This window comes from Pelophylax lessonae (assembly GCF_965119305.1).
Source record: "Pelophylax lessonae genome assembly, chromosome: 2".
Taxonomy (NCBI): domain Eukaryota; kingdom Metazoa; phylum Chordata; class Amphibia; order Anura; family Ranidae; genus Pelophylax; species Pelophylax lessonae.
This window is the reverse complement of record NC_138769.1, coordinates 600,140,287-600,148,113: the sequence shown is the minus strand read 5'-3', so window position 1 is coordinate 600,148,113 and position 7,827 is coordinate 600,140,287.

The window sequence follows — 7,827 nt, the reverse complement described above, 5'->3', positions numbered from 1 at the left end:
TTTACAATTACTCCCTAACCAATGGGAGAGGTGGCCTTCCGGGAGTGTCACTTCCTGGCGACGGATCAGCCTCCTTGATTTACCTCATAGGGAGGTTTGAACCGCACGCCAGTGTGGCATGGCTACAACACAGTTTAATTTATAATACAACGCTTATTTAGATTGGTTCCCATTAATGAAGACACCTCCCAATTGGTGTACCAGAAGGAGGCTTGACTCACACGGCGGCGCCATATTGGAATGGCGCAGTGTGTCATCAATTCCTGATTTTCATCAGCTGTTCCTTTACACCCTTATAAATACAAGGTATGTCGATTTTGGCACCAGGCTAATTCCTTTGAAAATGTTATGTGTAATGAAATGCGTTAGGATTTGTAAAGAGTGCCGAATTGTATTGAATGTTTCTTACCATCTGACCCATTGTAAGTGCATTACTTTCTTTATTTCAATAAATCATTTAAACTGTATCACGCTATGGTGTCTCTCCGGTTTATCCCATCACACACTTTCCTGAGTGGGGATTTCTAGATATCCGTACGTGGACCTTCCTTGAGGGACCTTAAACATCCGCCATCCGGAGAATCTGTGGAAGCCATTGCTATTCTGTTCCAGAGAGATCATCACTTTCAGCCTGCATGACCCAATTGCTGTAAGGTACTTTGGGTCCATTCCATCTGGTGAGTGAATTATATTCTCTTTTGGTGTGGGATTGACAATATCACAAGCTAGCCACTTTCTTGTGTGGGACTGGTCACCTTATTTTTGTTCAATTTTATTATTGGACTTTCATTGTATATTATTGGACTTTATTTTGGATATAAAGTGTGTATTTATTAACACTCACCTAAATTTTTTGAGCGCTGCACTGTTTTATGTTATATTTGGATGCCATCACAGTCTGTTGGAGTGTCAGCAGCTATTTGTTCACTAATTTTGTTTGTTAGCGCAGTATTTTCACTATAACATTACTGCCCACTGATTGGTTGCTTGCCTGCACACCATGGACTGGGGAGGCGAGGGGACCCATCAGTAGATAGAAAACTCCTAGGGGTACTAGGACTCCTGGGATCAGTGGCATTGCTGGGGAAGAGGGGTGATCAGTGGCAATGCTGAAGGGTAGATGGGATCAGTGGCAGTGGTGGGGGGATGGGATTAGTCAGGAGGCAGTACACTGGCAAATTCTGAATCATGTAGAGCAAAGCAGGAAATCTTTGGCAAGTATATAGAGGGGGAATTCTACGCAGACCACCAATGTGAGGGGTAATTTGCACTGACCACAATTCAACTGGTGATTTTACGCCTCCCACCAATATAAAGAGGGATTTCTACACTGACACCAATGTAATAGGAGCATTTTTACCAACCACCAGTGTAAGGGGGAATATACAATGACCTCCATGTAAGGGGGAGTTTACACTGACAACCATTGTTGAGGAGATTTGTACCACCAATGTAAGGGCAATTCTGCACTTACCACCACTGTAAAGGAAAATGTACACTGATTACCAATGTAATGAAGACGTTACACTGACAACCAAAGTAAGGGGGGCATTTACACTGGCCCCTAGTGTGAATGAAAGGATTTTTCACCAAGCCCCAATGTAATGAGAAGATTTACACTGACCACCAATGTAACTGAGACATTTAGCCTGCATTCACATTTCTTGTGTCAGAAAAACATGCAAAATTGCTTTCCTGACACCACAGAAATGTGTTGCCCTTCACCTGGTACACAGCAGTGGCATTAATTGTAAATGACACCTTCACCTGCGTATTCACATCCACCAAAATTCAGGGTGCTGTGCCACCATGGTATTTTGAAAAAAGGTTCCCACGCCAATTTGCATACCTTTGCAGAACAGGGTGATGGTAGGCTTAATGACCTCAGTTGTAGACAGGACTTTCAAGCATGCCCCTTTACCTCCCCAGTGGGCAGCATTCAACAGAAGTGAAGGTGGATATGACCTCAGGGTGTCATGATATACAAATGAATGCTGCCTCTATTTACATATCAATTCTGCTGGTCCATGGCTATTTACATATTAATGACACACAATTTACATATCATTGAAGGTTATTTACAGGTAAACACCGGGTCTGCAGGTGAGTCATCTGTACATGGCAATAGGGCAGAGCTGGGCAGCTATGGGACTAAAACTTTAAGGGAAATTAAACAGGGATAGTTGGCAAGTATGAGGCAGCTGCTTTGGGCAGCTTCCCCTTTTGCCCTGCCTTAAAGACGGCCCTGCTTCCAGGCCTTGCTGCGAGAAATGCTGCATTCTGCTTTTGCATGCGCTGGCAGAGGAATTTCCAGTCACAGAGAGACAGTTGTGGGTAGCAATCCAACAGCGCCTGCAAGAAGAGGGCGGTTTGAAGATGTGTTGGTCACTTCACAGCTGTACTCTGGATCCAGCATCAGGGAATGCCTAGACCGACAGGTGTACCACTACATCGGGTTAACAGCTGATGTGGATGCTCTGAGGAGTGATGAACCCTGGACTACTGGGTGGGCAGGCTTGACCCCTGGCCAGAACTTGCACAATTTGCAATGGAACTGTTGACTTGCCCCCCATCCAGTGTCCTGTCCGAAAGGACGTTCAGCGCAGCAGGGGGGATCGTGATCAATAAGCGCACTCGCCTAGCTCATGACAGTGTTGACTACCTCACATTTATAAAAATGAATGAGGCATGGATCTCTGAGGAATTCAACACATGTGACCAGTAGACCATGTTTCATTTAAATTCCCCATGACAGGCCACAAATATCCACCAGACCGCCATCCACCCACAACAATTCATGGTCCTTGTCTTCGGCAAATACAGCGGCAGAAAAGGGATTTCATGTCCATTGAATGCCTAATTTTTGGGGCCTTTTATGGCCGACACTTACTTCTGTATCCTGTCAATGCCTAATGTACCTTCAGCCACAGAATACAACGTTCTTAGCTGTCAGGTAAACCCATGTGGGCTAATTTTTGGGGCCTTTTATGGCCGACACTTACTTCTGTATCCTGTGAATGCCTAATGTACCTTCAGCCACAGAATACAACATTCTTAGATGTCAGGTAAACCCATGTGGGCTAATTTTTGGGGCCTGGAATGGCCAACACTTACTTCTTTATCCTGTGAATGCCTAATTTTTCAGACTGGAATTGAAAAATCAATGGGTCTGTAAACGTTCCGACAAATTGTGGAATGAATACAGACCCATTTTACAGATGTGTGAATGGACCCTATATTTATTTGACATGTATTTACCGGCTGCTGTCAGTTCTGGCTGATTTAGGGAAAAAAAAATTTTTAGGGCAACTTTTCCAATTGCAATACTTCTGTTATGACATTGTCAATGTGGTGGGACTATTTGTGCACAGCTAGTAAGTCTTTTGTGGCTGCAAATATGACCTAAAGGTTTTTAAAGTTCGCCTCCCATTAAAGTCAATAGGGCCCGCCGCGAACTTGTGGTTCGCGGACATTTGAGAAAGTTTGCGGCTAACGTTTGCGCACCGCCCCGGCTGGTGTTCGTCCATCACTAATGGACAGCCCCTCTCACTGAAGTAGCACTGAAGTCTTATCAAATCATTAAAAATCTTGCAGAAGTAGTGCTGAAGTCAGGCTTTAAATTCGTACTTCTTTAAATTGTACCTGGGGTGAACGCAAGATAAAGAAGAAAAAAAACACCACAGCTAATGGGCAAATAATGACATTAGAAGGAATAGGATACAGTTTTCTTTACTGTCCTATTTTTCAGAGTGTCACCAGAAAGATAACTGTGAAAAATGTCCTCTATATCCATGCTCTTGAAAACAAATCTTTTGTCTGTGAAGAAGCTCACAAAACAAGGCAATGTAGTGCCCTTTCAAGATGACAGTTATGCCATCACAAAAGAGGATATCTTACTTGCAAAGGCTAAAATTACAGATAAACTCTATCAACTGAACTGCAATGTGGTGATTAATACTGCCAAGGAGGAAAAACATTCAAACTGCATTCACACATGGCACAGGTGCCTTGGCCACACAACTCCTGACATAATAAATAAATTACCTGCGAATGACTATGCAAGTGGAATAAAAATTAGTCCATGTGATCAAACAATGAAATGCACCAGCTGTATAAAAGGAAAATGTCAAGAAAAGCCTTTCCAAAGCAAAGCAACAGAGCAGAGCTAAGAAACCTCTGGACTTAATTAATTCAGATCTTTTCAGTATTTTCTCACTTTTATAGATTATTACTCCATGTGTACTACACTATATCTGTTACACAGCAAAAGTGAAGTACCAGGGGAACAGTGGCGGCTGGTTGTAACGCTCCTGCGTTTCTGAAACAAGATGGATTTGCAGCTGCAGAAAAACTCCACTCAGCAGTCATGTAGAGATACGTTGAAATACCAATTCCAACTCCCAAGACTCATCACTGTGGTCTGTCTGATTCAGCATACAAATATACACACTCAATAAGATGTTCCTGGAGTGATAGATGTATATAGCAGTATAGTGGTGATGAGCTGAAGAGACAGGTATGAACAGTGACAATAGGTGAACAGCACTTGAGAGAAATGTTCATGAGAGTATAGATGGTAACAGGTAGGATGCAGATAGGTTAGCAATCATGTATGGTAGTAGGTGGTAGGATAGCAGATGACATACAGGAGAGACTAACACAGTGCAAGGATAGATGTTAGTAGGCTCAAGAGCTAGCAATCTAAACAACAGTGCAGATGATAGTAACAGTCCTTAATATGCAGAGCTAGATAGTGTAAGCTTAGTAGGAAGGTTATGGAGGATTCCCCTGCGGGGTACTTATCACTAATAGCAAGCAGTAGTAGAGAGGTTCGGTATGAGCGAGTGATCCGGTAGCGGGATACAGGGATCAGCAGCGAGGTTCCGACAGCGAGGTACGCTTGTAAGCATATGAGGTTCAAGGCAGGTTGAACGAACATGTGAGTGAGAACGCCGGCGGTTGAAATAGCCGCTCTGCGGCGCTCAGTGATGACAGCATCGGTCTTAAAGGTGTATGCGCACCTACCAGAAGAGAATGGTGGGACGCATACACTGAATTGGAAAGTGGAATAAGGGTACCAGAGGTACCAGAACATTGCAGTACCCCCCCCTTAAGGCCGGCTCCGGAAGGCCTCTAGAACTGTTTTTTCCGGGTATTTCGCGTGAAAATTGCGAATCAGCCTAGGGGCATGTATATCAGAGGTATCCAGCCAGGTGTCGTCTTGGGGCCCATAGTTCTTCCATCGTACTAGATATTGGAGTTTTCTTCTGTGGATACGAGAATCCAGAATCTCCTTTATCTCATATTCTTCTCCGCCTTCAACTTGTACAAGAGGTGGAGGTGGGATGGTAGGGAGAAGTGAGCTTTCGCTCAATTCGTAGTATGTGACATAGTTCTTGCCAAAACTTGGAGATGAATTGTGATCCACGGTCAGACAAAAGAGTTTTTGGAATACCATGTAACTTAAAGACATGTTTCATCAGTAGTTCCGCTGTTTGTTTGGACGAAGGTAGTCTGCGAATAGCAACGAAATGTGCCATCTTTGTCAGATGGTCCACTGACACTAAAATGGTATTAAATCCTTTGGAAGGTGGTAGTTCTACTATAAAGTCAAAGGACACAACTTCCCATGGAGTCTGGGGTATTGGTAGACTGCATAGTAGACCGGATGGTTTTGTAGTGTCAATTTTGGACCTGGCACAGACGTTGCACGAAGAGACAAATTTTTGTATAGATGTCTTCATATCAGGCCACCAAAACTGCCTGGTAATCAAATTAAGGGTCTTTGTCATACCCATATGTCCTGCCATAGGCACATCATGTGACAATTCCAAGATCTTGGTGCGCATAGTAGGGGGTATGTAGAGTTTGTCGTTGTAGTAGAGGAAGCCTTCTGCATCAGCACTTAGTTGTGGTGGAGGTGAATCCAAACCTATACTGTGCAGAATCTCTTCCTTCAAGGAATGGACAACCCCAATAATACGCTTGTAGGGTATTATAGGAACGGAAGGGATTTCGGAGTAATTATCTTCAGTTAATCGTGATAGCGCATCCGCTTTTTTATTCTTGTCTGCAGGTGTGTAGGTCACTAGGAAGTTAAATCTTAGGAAGAATAGTGACCATCGTACCTGCCGGTGGGAGAGGGTTTTGTTAGTCTGAAGATATTGAAGATTTTTATGATCTGTATATATGAGTATTGGTAATTGGGTGCCTTCAAGTAGATGTCGCCAATTCTCCAGAGCCAGTTTTATAGCAAGCAGTTCCTTTTCACCCACTGGGTAATTCACCTCTGGGCTGCTTAGAGATTTAGAGAAGAAGGCAACTGGATGGAGTGGTGAAGTATTCGTTGGTCGTTGGGAGAGTACTGCTCCTACTGCCATATTTGACGCATCTACTTCCAGAATGTATTGGAGGGATGGGTCTGGATGGCGTAGTATGGGAGCAGAGGTAAAGCTTGTTTTTAACAGGCGGAAAGCTTCATTTGCTTCATCTGACCATTTAAATGGTTTCTTAATACTTGTGAGTTGTGTGAGAGGTCTCACAATGGCAGAGAAGTTCTTGATGAACTTCCTATAGAAGTTTGAAAATCCAAGGAATCGCTGTAGTGCTTTGCGGGTGGTTGGTATAGGCCAATCTTGAATACAGGATATCTTACTCATATCCATCTTGATTCCTGTTTTGGATATGATGTATCCTAGGAATAATACTTCTTCTTTATGAAATAAGCATTTTTTTAGTTTCACGTATAGATTGTGTGTGAGTAATCTGGATAACACAAGTCTTACATGTTTTATATGTTCAGACAAGGATCGTGAATAAATAAGTATATCGTCCAGATATACCACAACACAAACATCAAGTAAGTCTCTAAAGATATCGTTTATGAATCGTTGGAAGGCTGCGGGAGCGTTACATAGCCCAAATGGCATTACAAGATATTCGAACAATCCGTATCTGGTTCTGAATGCTGTCTTCCACTCATCTCCATCACGGATTCGGATTAGATTGTATGCCCCTTTCAGGTCCAATTTTGAAAAGTAGGTAGCTCCACGCACTTGTTCAATGAGTTCAGGGATAAGCGGCAAAGGATAGCGATCTTTTACTGTAATGGCGTTCAATTGCCTATAGTCGATAATAGGCCTGAGACTTGAGTCTTTATTGCGGACAAAAAAAAGTCCTGCAGCTGTGGAAGAAGTGGAAGGTCTAATAAAACCTTTTGTCAAATTCTCATGCAAGTATTCTTTGAGATGGGAAAGTTCATCCTGCGAAAGAGGATAAACATGACCAAAAGGCAATTTACTATTTGGGAGTAGATCAATAGTGCAATCATAATCCCTATGGGGAGGCAGTACTTGAGCATTTTTCTCAAGAAAAACTTCGGACAGATCCTGATAGCATAGTGGTGCAATCTCATCTGACACCACAGACAGGATCTTTCCATAAGACGGGAGGTTACACGTACTCTCGCAATAGTAAGAGAGGAAGGTTAGGGTCCGTTTCTTCCAATCTATGGTTGGTTGATGTGTGTGTAACCAGGGAAGTCCCAAAACAATGGGAAAGTGGGGCGAAGATAATAGGTCGAAGGTAGTGGTCTCCGAATGAGACTCGTTAGTGGTGACTAGGAGTGCTTGTGTCTGATTAGTGATTGGGCCAGAAGATAACGGAATACCGCTAATAAGACTCACAGAGACAGGCTTAGGTTTTGAAATAATAGGTACTTTATTTAAAGTAGCAAAACGTATATCGATATAATTTCCGCAAGATCCTGTGTCGATCATGGCCTTAGTGGTAATCCTAGTCTGGTCCCACTGCAATGTCAAACAAACA